Genomic DNA, 17,487 nt, shown 5'->3' with positions numbered 1-17,487 from the left:
AACACTGTTGTTTTAGAAAACAGCGATTAAGACTCAAAAGTTGTGGTATTTTTATTTTTAAAGTCTTATGCTTTCATCCATCTGTATGCCTACAGAAAGATAACATATGGTGTTCATATTCTATAGATTATAAACTATTGCTTACTACCCAAAGTGCAGAGTTAATATATTTCATTTAGAAATACGACTTTCGTCTATAGTTCTCTTGTTTTGCTTTTATAAGAAATTATTTAAAAGTATGTATGCATCTGTCAGTAGCAGGACTCTTCTTTCTTTCCTGGATCTGTTGTAAATTTTTAGGAAAACTGTTTCTTTCCTTTTACTTTTTTTTTTCCTCATGTCACCATCTGAAATGCCATAGCAGAAACAGTTTTCACCTTGACTTAGCTAAATTATAAATTCTTTCCCATCGAACAATTACTGCGTTACTTCACTTCTGAACAGAACGGACTTGGGTCAGAACTGTTCGTATGACACGGAAAGCGAAATTCAAGAATGCCGTCAGTATCTAATACGAAAAGCAACTTCTGTTGTGGTTTTGTAGAGCATGCAAGCAAAACATTTTAGCTCTGTGCCTTATGGAAAACAAGTGCACAAACATATGGGAAGGGACAAGAGATTCGGTGATGCCACTCCCTGGATGTCTCTCTTTTTTCTCAGAGAGTAGAGGGTCCATGCGGTGGTTCAGCATCCACCTTTGTGTTTCTGCTGAGCTGGAAGGAAGACATGCTTTTTTGAGATGACTGTTACAGAAGCACTGGTTTAGTTATGATAGTAAAATATCACCATTTGCTTTGCCTTGATCGCTTCTATCAACTGTTGATCCAAAATCCCCTTAAAATGAAAAATGGAGTCTGCTGGGGACCTGCTCCAGGGCTGAGCTGTCTTTACTGTCCGAAGGCTTTTCCCAACCTCTGCTCTAGATCTCTCTTTGGCTATATAAACCCGTTTCTCATTATTAGGACAAGGAGTAAAGGAGCAGAACTAATTCCCTCCCTCTCTGGAACAGGGAAGGGTTGCTGCAAAGAGAGGACAAAGAGGACAAAGCCCCATTCACTCTTCTCATGTTCACAATATGACCATTTTTCTTTCAGCCTTTTCTCATGAGGTTTTGTTTTAGGCACTCTTTAATCAGATTTTTCTTTTTTTTTTTTTTTTCCCCACTCCCTTCCTTTGTTTTTCCTGAAGCGCAGTGTCCACAACTGAATGTAGAAACCCACCTGAGAGCCTGCTCATATGCACTATAGAGCAGTGAAGACTTTGTTCTCCAGGCTGTGATCCTGATATCCCAAGGTATCAGGAATCCTGCTGTGATGGTGCCTTTTTATTGCAGGCTAACACTGATGTGTAGTTAGCCTCTTATCCTTTCCAGAGCTGAGGTTTCTTCTGAAGCAGTGCTTTGTCAGTTGCAGCCTGTGTTTGTGTTGGATTAGGACTGAATATGGTTTTGCACTTGTTCTTACTGAATTGTTTTTTTTTCACTCCTCAAGCACATTGCTGTCTATCTGTTCCTAACCTGTTATGCCTACAAATCGTTGAAATTGTGTGTGAAAAGTGGTGTTGTACCCAAGCTGCCAGGCTGTGTGTGACCAGAACTGCCTGAGGGACCCAGCTCGATGCATTCTTTGGGTTTGGCTACCCTGAGTATAACTTTTTCCAGTGTGTATGCATCTACTTTAGCAGTTTCATCCTCACCTCAGGATATAAAATTTCTACTGTTCTTCTTTTATTCTAAGACTAATTTACCTTGTCAGAGAACTTCTACTCCTGATGAAACCATGCTTGCTGTTATTTCTCTCCTTTTTATGTTCTAGAAGATTTGCAAATAATTCGATCATTTGTTCCAGTCTTCAGTTCCCAAGAGGGGGTGAAAAAAGTCAAGTTAGCACTTTCATAATTATTTGAGTCTTCCTGTTTGTTTTAAGCGTAAATGCTTGCTTTGCTCTTCTCAGATCTTCAGGCAGATTCTTTTTTCAAGTTCTTAGCACTTTGTGATTGCCGGTGTTGCAGCCTGGTACCTGAGGATGAAGATTTATCAGCTGACTTAGAAATAACTGCCTTATCTGATTGCTTTCAAATTTGTTTTCGTTCACCACAGCCTGTTTTTATAGCTTGCTAAATGTCTTATTTTCCCTTTTTTAAACAAACAATATTAATTCCGTGCGCTGCCTGACTGCAGCTGTCCCTGTCAGTGAAGACCTGAAGGAATTCAGGAAAGATATTGAAGTGCTGGAGCGGGTCCAGGGAAGAGCAACTGGTGAAGGGACTTGAGCACAAGACCTATGGGAAGAGGCTGAGGGAGCTGGGCTTGTTTAGTCTGGAGAAGAGGAGGCTTAGGGTGAGCTCATCACTCTCTATAAGTACCTGAAGGGCAGTTCTAGCCAGGTGGGGATTGGTCTCTTCTCCCAGGCAGTCAGCAACAGGACAAGGGGGCATGGGCTTAAACTCTGCCAGGGGAAATTCAGGCTGGATATTAGAAAGCAATTCTTTGCAGAGAGAGTGGTCAGGCATTGGAATGGCTGCCCAGGGAGGTGCTGGACTCGCCGTCCCTGGAGGTTTTTAAACTGAGATTGGACATGGCACTTAGTGCCATGATCTAGTAAATGGATTGGAGTTGGACCAAGGGTTGGACTTGATGATCTCTAATGTCTTTTCCAACCCAGTCGATTCTGTGATTCTGTGAATTAAAACATCAAATGTTCCAGCCTTTCTCATGCCACCTGATGATAGCTTTGTCTTCCATGAACATCAGCCGTGTATTTTTTTTATATGTTTTCTCTGATAGGTTTTTAATTTTGCTCTTGGCCTGTTGATTTCTTCGCTGTGCAACCATGCTTGTCGTTAAGATCTTCCTCAAGAGGACAGCTGTAGTTGGAGGTTCAAGCCTTTTGACAGGTCTCTCACTGTATATCTTTTCCTTCCTTCTGTCACCGGGATAGCTTTGTCTTTTAATGCTGTTTCATGAACTGTTAGCAGGTTCCTGAAGTCTCTGGTCCTTTAAGCCTGTTTCTCATGAGTGCTAGCCACTGAATTTCTGATTTATTTTTTTTTTTAGTAATTTGTGCTCTTGAATCCCATAGTGTTTTTCTAGCTTGTACAATTCCTTCTAAGGTATCAGGCAGACTGATACCTGTGATGATGATCTAACTAGTGATTCTGTTGGTGGTTAGAAAAGGTCATGTCTCATTTCCCTGATCACACTATTAACATCTTCCTACCTTCTGTCATTACCTAGAAGCTTTCAAGAAGACTATCCTTCTCTTATGGTCCAGCATTTAGAGAGCTGCTTATGTCCTTAATGTTCAAAGCGGTGCCTCCAGCTCTCTTCCTTGTTCTCCTTATTCAATGTCCAACATAATTTCATAGATGTGTGTGGAGTTCCAGCTCACAGATCCACACTGCTGGATTCCTCTCACATAGACTACTGAAACGTTTCTTATGACTCTTAATTGTTAATGATTGGGCTGAAATTTGAAAGAGAGAAAGGAGAAAAAAAAATACACCCAAGAAGTTTCCATATGTGATGTGATTATAAATCCCCTGAGCAATTCAGCCTCCTACCTGGGAAGAGATTAATATTCATGTGAATAATATACATGCATCCTACAGCACCATGAGTCAGAGAAATGTAGTATTTTAATTAAGACTTGACAGTTAAAAAATGGCAAAGAAATTTGTAACTGTGCATGTTAAAAAAGCTTTGTGGTAGCGTGCACTTTTTTCCTTCACTTCTGCTGTTTTGCTTGTTCTCCTTGTGTTTGTGAAGAGGAACCTTAATTATACCAGAATCAAACTAGGGTTTTCAGTCCTGAGAGGAATGACTCAATAATTCTCACCTTCACACTGAGAACTCTGTCTACAAAGAGGAATTAATTGATAGCTTGTGTGCTGCAGTCCCTCTGTGGGAGCTTCTTTTCCAGAAGAACAAACACATAGCTATTGCATCTTCAGCTCACAGCCCTCTTTAGCTGAAATAGCCTTCAGCTAGGGACGTGGCTGCATGACTTTTAAAATTGCACAGATTTCAGTCTGAGTTTTGTGTAACACGGAAGAGTTGGCAGACTGGAGAAGAGCAAAAATTCAGTCAAATCATCAAATTGCCTCTCTTGCCAGTTCTTTCAAGTATATTTAAGTATTACAAGAGGGCGTGGGGTCTGGGATTTTATCCACTTACATTGAATTTGTTTACAGGGGAGAAAGTCTGATGCATGATTTTCCTCTTCTATGTTAGGAGACTGAATGCATCAATTACTCTTCACTTCAAAACCAAAGTCATTGGAACAGCATTTCCTCTTTGTTTTTTCTTCTTCTGCGTGCCATTTTATACCAATTATTGATTTTACTCTTTGTCTTTCCTTGTTAAATGCCAATAGTCTGTTCTTTTGACTGCTGTGTAGCTAGATCACACTGAGATTGCAGATGTAGTTCATGGCATTGTTTTTATGGAATATGATAAGCACCTACAGTGGGGAGAACTAAATGACTGATCTCTAATTTTACAGGTACCTAGTCATATCTTCAGTCTTATTTTTCCATAGCACATGGCTTTACGGTCCGCACTTCTGATCAAGCACCTGAAAGTACTTAGAACCATCAGGGTCTCAATTTTAAAAGCCCTGAACCAGGCAGAGTGCTGTATTGGTGATCTTGGAGTGTGAAGCCTTATTGTTATTTTGAGAAAGGAAGATTCGGTGCAAACCACCAGTCTGCCCTTATTTTGTAGCTGTGGAGTGACCTGAAGAGTGCTTTCTGTACTGCCACTGCTAGTGAGGAGACCAGCAAGGCACTAACTGGTGCCAGTTTTGATGGCTAGTTCAGCTGTTAGTTATCTGCCTGCCCCTATGCCCCACATGTGAATCCAGGCCCTCTGATGGGTAAAACCAGCCCAGACTGGCTCAATCTTGTGAGCCAGTCACCAAAAGATTGGAAACTGTCCCTTTCCACCTCTCATGAACTGTGCCGTCCATGCAATAGTTTACTTCTGGCATTTTGTTTCCCTTAAGCTTTGTTGCCTAGGTGTCTTTTTATCAGTCCCATGAAGATGAGTAAGCTCCGCATTTTCAAAGCCTCCCACACAGTGGCAAAGAAGCAAACTGAAGCACTGCAACGCTAACAGAGAGTTACTAGAAACTTCTCTTTGTGCAGAAAAACTACCTCTCCGTTTGTCTTCCTTCTTTGCTACCTGTTATGTTTTTTAAGGTTATCTTTAGCCAAAATACTGGCATTGCTAATCAATCAGAGGAAACTGAGGAGTGACCTCATTAATATTTGTAAATATATAAAGGGTGAGTGTCAGGAGGATGGAGCCAGGCTCTTCTCGGTGACAACCAATGATAGGACAAGGGGTAATGGGTACAAACTGGAACACAGGAGGTTCCACTTAAATTTGAGGAGAAACTTCTTCTCAGTGACGGTGCCAGAGCCTGGCCCAGGCTGCCCAGGGAGGTTGTGGAGTCTCCTTCTCTGCAGACATTCAAACCCGCCTGGACACCTTCCTGTGTAACCTCATCTGGGTGTTCCTGCTCCGGCGGGTGGGTTGGACTGGATGAGCTTTTGAGGTCCCTTGCAATCCCTGACATTCTGTGATTCTGTGAAACGTCACAGAGATCCGTAGAATACCCTTATGCTCATGGAATCACTGTTGTACACCAGAGGAGAGCAGGTCTGTGCAGGTAAGGTGTGATGTGTCACTGCCGGCTGTAGTGCAGACTGTCTGTTGTCAGGCAGGTGCGCTCACAATGGCAGTCAAATGCTTTCTGCCTACCTGATCTATAAAATGCATATAGAATCATTTTGGTTGGAAAAGACCTTTTGGATCAGTGAGTTCAACTGTTAACCTAACACAGCCAAGTCCACCTTGAAAACATGTCCCTAAGAACCTCATCTACATGTCTTTTAAACACCTCCAGGGATGGTGACTCCACTGCTTCTGTGGGCAGGCTGTTCCAATGCCTGACAACCCTTTCTGTGAAGAAATTTTTCATAACATCCAATCTGAACCTCCCCTGACACAATCTGAGGCCATTTCCTCTCTTCCTATCACTTGTTACTTGGGAGAAGAGACAAACACCCTCCATGTTACAACCTCCTTTCAAGTAGTTGCAGACAGTGATAAGGTCTCCCCTCAGCCTCCTTTTCTCCAGGCTGAACAGCCCCAGTTCCCTCAGCTGTTCCTCATTGCACTTGTGCTCCAGACCCCTCACCAGCACCATTCCCTTCTCTGAACTCTCTCCAGCACCTCAATGTCTTTCTTGTAGTGAGGGACCCAACACTGAACACAGAATTCTAGGTGCAACCTCACCAGTGCTGAGCACAGGGGGATGATCACTGCCCTGGTCCTGCTGGCCACACTATTCCTGACACAAGCCAGGATGCTTCTTTTCAGATCCTTTAAGGATTGCACAACAATATCTATTTCAAAAACATTTAAGTATAAAAGTAGCGATGATGTTCTACTTTCTCCCCTTGTCATAATCTTACTTCCCTGGATTGCATCTGAGTTTGCAGACTGGCAAGTCTGGTGGGATTCCCCAAAGCCCTTCACAGCGTTCCCGAGGCACCTTTAGTTGTGGGGTTGTTCTCTGGTGCTTGAACAACTTGTGTCTATGTCTCTTCTGGTAACCTGTCTGCGAGCGAACATCTTGCTGACATACTGTACTAAGAGGAGGAAAAAGTCCTTTCATCTCCAAGTGACTTAAGTAAGGTATCTGCATATTCACATCTGTTTGGAATAAAATGCATGTTTATTTATCCTTATTGAGATTCTCTGAGACCTACTACTGTTTTTTAACCTGCTTTGAAATAAATGTCAGCAGTTATGTTACAGTGGAGATGTAATTATTTGTATGTACGTACAAGAAACAGTGTTGTGCCTTCATTAGCTGCTGTAGTGATTTTTGAGTATCTTTTTGATAATTTTTCCCACTGGAGATAAGGTTAACAGGCTTGTAGTTTTTAGAGTAATTATGCTAAAATTAAGAGGAAATGTTGTTTTGTGGAGCAGCATGCTGGTCAGAAATGCTTTTCATAATGACCAAGCAGCTAGGAGCCTGTTCAATGGCTAACAGCATTTTGTGCAAGCTTCGTTGAACATTTCTCTGTACTGACACGGGATTTCTATTCACCTCTGCTAAAGAAACAGTTCTGGTGTTGATGGTCCATATTCCCCAGCACAGAGGACATCTATCCCCTTCAGACACAACAAAGTTCCTCCATACCTTCTTGTTGCTGGTTAGAAGAAACCCAAACAAGGTTGTGGAGTTCTCTTAGTCATAACAGGAGTTTGCAGAGTGGATAACTAACTTTCCTGTAATGCTATTAGACTTTTATTCTACTTTTCACTGCAAGCCTCCTGTGGGCTTGCAAGACCAGGGGTAGCCTCCATGAGAAGGAGAAGAATCCTGACATCCTATTTCCTTTCCTGATCTATGGTAGTATTCAGGACTATAGCTTTGCTTCTCTAGTTTTGTATCATAAACTCTGCTTATCATAAGTCAAAACTGAAGTCTTTGAATGGGAATCTGGGTGTAATTTACTCTTCTTCCAAGGTTTATCCCTTTGGTTTCCTGGAAGGGAAGGTGTTTGTGCAATATCTGGGATGTAGTTTACAAACACAGGATGTTCCACAATCAGGTGCAGCTCTTACTTTGTGCCAGCACTGCACATTAAGTTCAGCTAGTCCAGTCTGGCTGAACCGTATGCTTATCTGATTTGCGGTAATGACAGTAGTGGGATGCATGTGAATAGTCTTTTGTTTTATTTCCTTTTTTATACTTAAAATGTTTCACATGTGTTTGGCTTCTGGAGTGAAGCTGGATGGAAAGTGGTTGCTACTTTTGCAAAGCGTTGGGGGGTTTTGGTGTGGGTGGGGGCTTAGACTTTCTGGTTTTTACTTTTTGAGATTGACTGGGATATGACAGATGGGAGGCATCTCTGTATAGAAGAGCCAGCACTTTGCTAGAATATATCTAAAGTGTGAACAGGACACCAGCTCCCTATCTAAACGGGGTGATACTGAGGTTTTAGCTGAGCTTTCCCATGGTTTAGGAAAGTACACTCGCGGGTAAGTTGTAACACTCTTCTAGGGAATGGCTCTTCCCTGACCTTTCTCTCCTGTTTGGACATGTTAAACCAGAGAAATATTCCCATTCAAATTCGTCACAGCCCTGTAAAACAGATTTTGGTTTTGACAGTTGGTGTTTTCTGAAGAAAAAGGTGTCTTAGTCACCTTCCTTCCTCTCCGTGGAAGTTGTACCTCTGATCGCAGAGCAAGACGTGGGTGGCAGCAGTGGGCTGGCAATGTGGATAGATGACCTATGTCTTGTACATCTCCTAGGTTCCCAATTAGCCTACGTACCCAGAATTGTTGCTATATTTTTTTTTTTCTCTGGCATCGTTTCTCTTAGGCAATCTGGTCACAGCAATTTCTGTGTTTATCTCCAGAAGTGACTTGCATGTTGCAGGCTGACGGAACTGTTGATGTGCACGGAGCACCTCTGAACCGGGATGAACCACAGAAGCTCTTTTGCCCTCTCTGGTGCTGCCCGGCTTGCGTTCACATTTGTACCAAGACTCTTCCAAATACTTTCTCAAGCAAGTGCTTGTCTTTTCTGAGGACCTGCTGCAGCAGTTGTCTGAAGCTTTCCGGAGAAATGGAACCTGGGTTGTTTTATGAGAGTTGGAGCCGAGGCAGCTGTTGCCACCTTATGCAAAACTCCCATTTTTGCATCTTGTTTTGGGGATGTAATGGCAGAAAGAATTACGGCAGTGTGCTCTGTTGATAGAGGTTTGTATTTGATGTGGCCTAGGGTAAAGAAACCTGTGGTGGCCTGACCACCTCAACATGCCACTGGCACATGATACTGATCAGTAGAAACTGACTTTCATCCAGCATTGGAGTAAATCGATTCCTCCTGCTCAGAATAGGGGTGCAATGGGAGAGGTGGGTGGGGGGACTCCTACCTGCCACATACGCAGTCCTTAAAAATAGTGTTGGCTGTTGGGAGAGCCAGACTTCACACTCTTATTTTTAAGGCTCTGTGTGGGAGGAGGGGATATTTCCCAGTGTTGTGTATTACTGAAGCAATCTGTACAAGAAATGCTGCACTGGGGAGATAGAAATGGGCTTTGGCTTATAAAGCACAAGACTCGGGGAAAAGAGGAGATAACCAGCACTGGCTGAGAGCATCACAAATGACGCATTAACTATTAGGGAATGCTTTGAATAATATCATAACTTCACAGAAAAAAAAACAGTAGGTCATAAAAAGGGGTTTGCTCCATGACAATTTTGTCTTTTTAGTGCTGTTCTTCTTTTGCCTGTTTTCCAAGCTACATGGTTACACAGCTCGTTTAGATGTAGGGCAGGGTTAGCTTGCATAGGTGTTTTTGGAGGTAATTTTTGAAGTTGTGTAAGGGTTGTTATAATTGGAGACTTCTAGTGTGGTGTATCTAGATTTAAGTAAGATGATTGCTTTTCCTCCCTGCCACCCATTGTAAAAATGACATTTGGAAGTCAAAATGCTGTTAATAATGCTTAATGTAATGCCTGAAGACAGCAGGACTCCAGTTCTGGCTGCTGCTAGGTAGTGTGCAAAATACAGTAACATTTCTGTTTTCTGCACATTTTAATGTCAATGATTTCTTGAACTCAAGCCAGTTAAAGGTCTTGCAGTACAGCAAATGAGAGGTTCCCATTAGGATGTAGGTCTTGCCAGGTGATAAAAGAACTTTCATTGCATTCAGACTCCTTTGTTGACATCCAAACAGGTTTTTTAAGCTATATCATGGCCAGCAACATGTTTTCTACTGTCTCCTCATATTTGGAGTCTAAACAATTTTGTGACGCTATGGAGGGCTGATCAGATGAGCCTGATCTGGGTCAGGCTGTGAGTTCATTTCTATTGCTGTGATGGTTAACCACTGGCACTTTCAAAAGGGCCCTTTGGTGATTTCCCTTTGGCTTCATTAGAAAGCTGTCAAATGTCACTCCAGTCTTCAAAAAGGGCAAGAAGGAGGACCTGGGTAACTATAGACCAGTCAGCCTCACCTCCATCCCTGGAAAGGTGATGGAACAACTTATCCTTGGTGCCACCTCAAGGCATATCAGGGATAAGAGGGTAATTAAGGGCGGTCAACATGGCTTCACCAAGGGGAAGTTGTGCTTGACCAGCCTCATCGCCTTTTATGAGGATATAACCAGCTGGCTAGATGATGACAAAACAGTGGATGTGGACTATCTTGACTTCGGTAAAGCATTTGACACAGTCTCCCACAGCACCCTCACAGCTAAACTGGGGGAGTGCGATTTGGACAATTGGGTAGTGAGGTGGACTGGGAACTGGCTGAAGGAAAGAAGCCAGAGTCGTGGTCAATGGGACAGAGTCCAGTTGGAGGCCAGTATCTAGTGGAGTGCCTCAGGGGTCAGTACTGGGGCCAGTATTATTCAATATATTGATTTGGATGAGGGAATAGAGTGCACTGTCAGCAGGTTTGCTGATGATACCAAGCTGGGAGGAGTGGCTGACACGCCAGAAGGCTGTGCTGCCATCCAGAGACCTGGACAGGCTGGTGGGTTGGGTGGGGAGAAATTTAACGAAGTATAACGAGGGCAAGTGTAGAGTCTTGCATCTGGGCAGGAACAATCCCAGGTTCCAGTATAAGTTGGGGAATGACCTATTAGAGAGCAGTGTAGGGGAAAGGGACCTGGGGGTCCTGGGGGGCAGCAGGATGACCATGAGCCAGCACTGGGCCCTTGTGGCCAGGAAGGCCAATGGTACCTGGGGTGGATTAGAAGGGGGGTGGTCAGTAGGTTGAGAGAGGTTCTCCTGTCCCTCTGCTCTGCCCTGGTGAGACCACATCTGGAATATTGTGTCCAGTTCTTGGCCCTTCAGTTCCAGAAGGACAAGGAACTGCTGGAGAGAGTCCAGTGCAGGGCAACAACGATGATGAAGGGAGTGGAGCATCTCCCATGTGAGGAAAGGCTGAGGGAGCTGGGGCTCTTTAGCCTGGAGAAGAGGAAAATGAGGGGTGACCTCATTAGTGTTTATAAATATATAAAGGGTGAGTGTCACAAGGATGGAGCCAGGCTCTTCTCGGTGACAACCAATGATAGGACAAGGGTAATGGGTTCAAACTAGAACACAAAAGGTTCCACTTATATTTGATAAGAAATTTCTTCCCAGTGAGGGTAACAGACACTGGACCAGGCTGCCCAGGGAGGTTGTGGAGTCTCCTACTCTGGAAACATTCAAAACCCGCCTGGACACCTTCCTGTGTAACCTCATCTGGGTGTTCCTGCTCCGGCGGGGGGTTTGGACTGGGTGATCTTTTGAGGTCCCTTCCAGTCTCTAACAGTCTGTGATTCTGTATGCGATAAAGGTGAGAAAAGTTCCTCCACTTCTTTTGAATCTGTGAGGAAATTCCTGCAGCCTTCCCTGGCAGTCTGTGATCTGGGTTTGTAACATGCATCCTCTGCTGAAAGCCACTTGAGAACATCAAGGTATCAGATATTCTGTTCTGGAGGGAGAATTTTCTGAGCGCATTGACAGCTTCATCCTTTGTGTGCTATGAAACTAGAGATAATTTAGTCATAAAGCTGGGGTGAAATCTCAAACGTAGCTTGAGATTCTTATCCATCGCTCAAACATGCTCATGCCAGATGCTGGAAGGGCTATGACAAGTCTGAGTGATAATTTACTGGGACGCCACAGGCAGCGGTTTCTTGCTCTACAGGGTGACTGGCGCCTTCAGGCTTGCAGGACGGTTTGCTGTCGAGTGGTACCAGTGCTCCCCTCTGGCATATGGGACTATTCTGTTTAAAACAGGAGGGTCCTGGTTAAGCTGCTGTTGCACGTTGGATCAGGAAGAGAGAAGGAAGGGCTGTTCTGGGTAACTATAGTCTGCCCTCACTAGTGCGTGAGGCTGTAGGAATAACTGGGAAAGAAAGTGTTACTGCCTGGCAAATGGGAAATTAGTAAAAACACTAATTGCATGCTGCTTTATACTCTGCTGTGCTGTGACAGACCAGGTGGGCAGAAGGTCTAATCTGCCTGTATTTCTGTAGTGTTTCTAATATGCTGTGTAGGAACCAAGCAAATCACAGAATGGTTGGGGTTGGAAGGGACCTCTGGAGATCATCCAGTCCAACCCACCTGCCAAAGCAGGTTCACCAGAGCAGATCACAAAGGAATGTGTCCAGGTGGGTTTGAATGTCTCCAGAGAAGGAGACTCCACAACCTCTCTGGGCATCCTGGTCCAGGGCTCTGGCACCCTCAGAGTAAAGAAGTTTCTCCTTACATTGAGATGGAACCTCCTGTGCTTCAGACTGCGCCCATTGCCCCTCATCCTGTTGTTCAACACCACTGAAAAGAGTCTGGTCCCATCCTCTTGACACCCACCCTGGAGATATTTAGAAACACTGATGATATCCCCTCTCAGCTTCTCCAGGCTGAACAGACCCAGCTCTCTCAGTCTCTCATAAGAAAGATGCTCCAGACCCCTCAGCATCTTTGCAGCCCACTGCTGGACTCCCTCCAGTAATTCCTTGGCCTTCTTAAACTGGAGAGCCCAGAACTGGACACAGAACTCCAGATGTGGCCTCACCAGGGCAGAATAGAGGGAGGATTTAGAGAAGATGGGAACTATTGCAAAAATCAGAGAATAAGCTATATAAACCTATGTAACCTACATAGAAGTGGAAGAGGGGACACTGTGGCAGTCCTGGGAGCAGAGATGCTGAGGACGTGCGAGATGAGACCAAACAAGTGTGGCTCAGCTCAGCAGACTAGAAGCATAGAGTGGATGTTGCTGCCATGTACTAATAGAGCATGGGAGTAAATATTGGCAAGTTTACATCTATTTAAGCTAAAGGTTAATGTTAGCGCAAGAACAGAAGGGTATAAGCTGGCTATGAGCAAACTCAGGCTAGAAATCAGAAAGTGATTTTTCTAATTGTTAGCGAGCAGCTTCCAAATGGGTTCCTTTGCCCTTTCTGTTTCTAATTAATCTAAAAATGGGCCTGTTTATGAAAGCTACTATATGACAGCCGCCCGTGGGAGCAAAGAATGGGTCTTCATCACCCAGGAAGCGTCTAAGTGGGCTGTGAGAAACGTCCGTGGAACCACCAGCCCCTGTAACTATTTTTCGTGGCGTGGCCTCCCCATGTTCGCGCTGCCCACCCGCCTGCCTTTGCTGCCGAGCTCTGACGCCTTGCAGGACCCTGTGGGTTTTGGAGCACAAACGGAGATGTGTGGGAGAGCGATTTGCTACGTAGATGCTGTCAGTGAAGTAGAATTGTGAAAATTATATTGCGTGTCCTCTTGGGTTGGTGTCTTTTCCATGTGGTTGCGCAGCAGATATGAAGGATGCCAGCCTGCGCGAGGGGTTTCTTGAAGGAGGGTGGTTATTAGTGACTTATCCTTGGTAATGAACCTGTCACAGATGCAATTTTGCTTTCTGAAAAACGTTCAAGCGGTAACAGTGTCAGACAATACGGTGTAGTTTGTAAACAGGTTTTAAAAATTCCCTGTGGTATTTGGATTGCTTATTTAGACAGTAAATTGCAATTGAGCCTGTAGTCATTGCAAGTTTTTAAAAGCTGAGAGTGGAAAATTATTTTCTAGGAAAACCTGAAAAGCAGCAGAGTATAAAGACAAAATCTGTGATGTGTTCTCAGAGATAATAGAGCTATCCAGCTGGAAGGAAATTTAGATTTAGCCTTGAACTGATTAATCTATTTAGCCGTGCTTCAATCAATACTTTAAGCTGTTTCATACAAGAATATATGAAATACAAGAAAAGATTGCTTCTGTAAAAGATTAGTTTATTTTAACCATCTGTTTTTTATTTTTATTAATGAGTCAAGATTCACCTTGTATTTTAAGATAACACACACATTTTTAAGAACCTGTTATTTAGAAACTGAGAGTGCTAAATTTTACTGCAATTTATTTAAATTATTCATTTTTAATTCAGTGCATCATGTTAGTGCAGCAGGTTGAAGTGCATGCAGGTGTTTTTGTGATACCTCTTGTAAGGGGTACTTGAAGGATCCAGTTTTGTCTACACAAAAATCTGTAGACTGGCTGATACATGCACTCTGAATTTTGTTATGCCTAAACTAAGGAAGTTAATTAGAAGCAAGTGCAACTCTCCTTCATATTTGTGTGGCATGGATGCATGTTACTCATCCTAATTAAGTCACTTTATTTTTAGCTCGCAGTAGTAATAGCTGGTTAATATACGAATGTGTGCAGCTGCCAGAATCGCCCCTTTCTCCTGCTGTCTTTGAGTCCATTTCTCCCCAGTTCCAGTGGAGGTGGAGTGGATTCTGTGACCCAAGAGCACAGAGCAGAGGCAGTGACTGGAATGACCCCCCGACCATCCCTGCTCAGTATTTGGGTGCGTTTTGCCCGAATTGTGCTTGTCCCTCCCATCACAGACTTGCCAACGGGGCTGACTGGCCTCTCAATCATTTAGGTCAGCCACCTCATCAAAATCTGGTTTGTAGACCAATTTTTGTCCCATTGCAGAGGCTTTATAAATCCAGTCATTTTCAATTGTTTTGCATTATATTTCCTCCCCTGTCCCTCCTAATCAGGGGAGCAAACTGACTGGGTTTCTACACCCAGTTAATTCAGGCCTATTTTGTAGAGCTTGTCAAACACCTTTATTGGAGGTGTGAAAGCTGTGTCTGGGCTTATTGATAGAGGTGTGATTGCTGGAGTTGACCTTGTCAGAACTATGGTGTGGCAGTGCCTGCACTAACAGTGTCCTCAGAGCCTGACAGAGCCTTATATGTCATTCATAACAAGTATTTATGGGGTATTTTGGTTCATTAATCAACTGCTGCCTTCTGCAGGGAATACAAATGTATGGAATTATTCCTACGTGCAGAGAAAATCATATTATTTAAATCAGGAGTCACAAAGTTGTAGGTAGGATAGTAAAAGAGATGATTTCCCTGCCTTTTGGAAGTAGCAAAGGGTGAAAGAAGTGCCAGCAGAGGAAGCAATCCATCAGCAGAGGTAGCTGGGCATTGCCTCGTATGGTTATTAGTTGTTATTCCCCTGCCACGCTGTTATATGATGCTGGAAAAGCCGCGGTGGTTTTTGAAAAGCGTTTTCCTGTTGCGTCTCCCTGTGATCCATCAATTGATTTCTGGTTATTTGGTTTAAGATGCTGGAAATGAGCCATCGGAGCAGTAAGTGAAGTAGCTGGAAGCCAGACTTCGTGGTGTTTGATATGCTCCAAAGTCAAGCACTCTGAAAAGCCAGGGTGTCACCTTGAGATGGCTGTCCAAACAGAGAAGGTCTTGATCTGACTCTGCCCTCATTCCTCACTTGTAATGGGGCCTTTTTCACTTCACAGTTATGCTATGAAAACACCAATTAATGCTTGAATTAGTTGACTAATATGGTGATGAGTGCAAAGAGCACTCCTTACTCCACTGCATGTGATGATAGAGCCTGGGCTTTAGAACAAATAATGCATGTGGTTGTGCTTTGAATAACATGCAGGAAATGGTATTCAATAGTTTCTTGTTCTGTGAGCAGCAGGACACCCTCTGCTCACTGAGAAAGGAGTTTATCACCAACTGGAGAAGGAACCGTCTTTCAGTTCATACTGGGTGCTACCCTGCGGGATCAAGGTGCTGAATTCCTGTAGCCAAATCCTTATACCTTGGACCTACCTTTTGCAGAATCCATGAGCAGTTTTGTCAGAGAGCATTTCCCTGTCCTCCCTGTCAAGCTCAGGTAGGAGAACATGCTCTACGGTGTTTGAACTAAGCTGGTGTCTTGTGGACAGCTGGGTTGTCATGCAGACCATCCACGGGGAGCAATGCAGCCTCTGCTTTTGTCACTAGAGAAGTGAACCCCAAGGGATGACAGTCCTGAGCTGACACCAGCGTCTCTAACAGCCTACCAGGATTACAGGCAAGGCTGTGACACATCGGTGCCTGTTAGCAGGTGTATGTGTTACCGTGTAGTTTCTTTCCTACCGGAGACAGGCTCTGGAATGATACAGCTAAGGAGCAGTAAAACCAAGACCCGGGCAGTATGTGAAGAGATTAACTAGACCATCTGTTTTCTTCAAAATCATCACTGATAAATGCATGTATACCCTTTGTTAAAACTTCCAGGAATAGAGATTTTGTAGTTTCCCTTGGCAATCTATTTAAAGCTTTTCCAGATGCTTAACGTTTCTTTCCACTGCTGCAAGTTAAGCCTGTTATTTCTTTATCTGTATTTACAATAGAAATGCTGACTAGTTTACTTTGCTTGTGCTTGCTTCAACTAGTTCATGTTTGGAAGCTGTTAAGTCTTCCTGAGGTCTACATTTCACAACATCTGCAACTTTTCCTTTCCAGGTTTCTTGATCAAAAAGCAATTACAGCTCTGAGTGTATAATTTAAGGTTTTTTCACCCCTAGTACATGTCTGTGCTTGGATGCCTTTGCATTTTAGGGGTGCTGATTACTTAATTAGATGTGCAATTAAGACATTGATTGTAATTTTCCAATTTTATGAAATATCAAATCCTTATGTTTTGGATGCCAGTAGGAGGCACAGAGATGTAATTTGAAGGAGGAAGCAGCAGAGGGAGAGTTTTCTCTGCTATAAATGCTTCCTCACTGCCTGTTGACCTAAGGTACTCAAGCTGACTCTAGTTTAAAAGCCAGTGTAATAGTTGTTTCTGGCATAGGGGCAGCCAGCTGGTAAAATTTTTAGGTCAGCTGCGTTGCAGAGGGCAGCACAGATTTACTAAGAGTCCATCTTCTACTTCTTGATTAAAAGTGAAGAATGACAATTCAGCTAGAGAAAGGCTCCCGTGCTTTTGGATGGGCAGCCAAATCCCAGGACGAGCTTGGGGGATATTCAGTTGTTTTCAGGAGCAAATTTAAGGAAAGTTTTGTGTATGTCATTACTGGGGCACAAGGAGACAATGTGCTACCCTGGAGCCTGTCACCTGAGACAGCTTTGCTTTTAACGTCTCACTCTGATTTTGAAGGCTGGTGTGGGCTGTGGCGAAGCAGGGTGGGCACTGCCTTGGCAGTGGCTTCTGAAAGGACCGTGGTGTCTTGAAGGTAAGGCTTGTTTGTGCCATGGAGGGGCTGGAACTTACTAGGTGAGGAATAAAATAGCCTTTTCTGTGAAGCACTGGGTTTTTTATTTGGTTTTGAGGAGTGTGAACATCCGCGTGTAACAAGACAGAGGCAAGCGGGTTAGCCTGCGTGTTTCAAGGGTTTCCTCACACCCCTCAGGAAAGGCTTCATCTGTTGTTGCGAGCGATGGTGATGAGTATAGACAAACCAAGTGGAGGATGACTTTAATCTGAGATTTTCTGCCATTATGACCAACATTCCCTTAAGGATTTGCACCCTAAAAATCGCCCTGTTCAACTACATCTGTTCTAGCCCCAGGGGTGGCAGCAGCAGGGTCAGGGGGATGGAGCTGGCAGGACTCATCGCAGGTGTCTCTAAGGTCTC

At 43.8% G+C, this 17,487-nt stretch overlaps 1 protein-coding gene across 6 annotated transcripts in view; it reads left to right on the top strand.

The window, feature by feature from the left end:
- The window catches only part of UNC13B (unc-13 homolog B), a 222,614-nt gene that overhangs the window by 85,474 nt on the left and 119,653 nt on the right, over positions 1 to 17,487 (top strand). The window lies entirely within an intron of this gene.

The sequence above is a fragment of the Patagioenas fasciata genome, chromosome Z (genome assembly GCF_037038585.1).
Source record: "Patagioenas fasciata isolate bPatFas1 chromosome Z, bPatFas1.hap1, whole genome shotgun sequence".
In the NCBI taxonomy this organism is placed as follows: domain Eukaryota; kingdom Metazoa; phylum Chordata; class Aves; order Columbiformes; family Columbidae; genus Patagioenas; species Patagioenas fasciata.
Note: the sequence above shows the minus strand (reverse complement) of the source record. Positions and strands in the feature narration are given on the sequence as shown.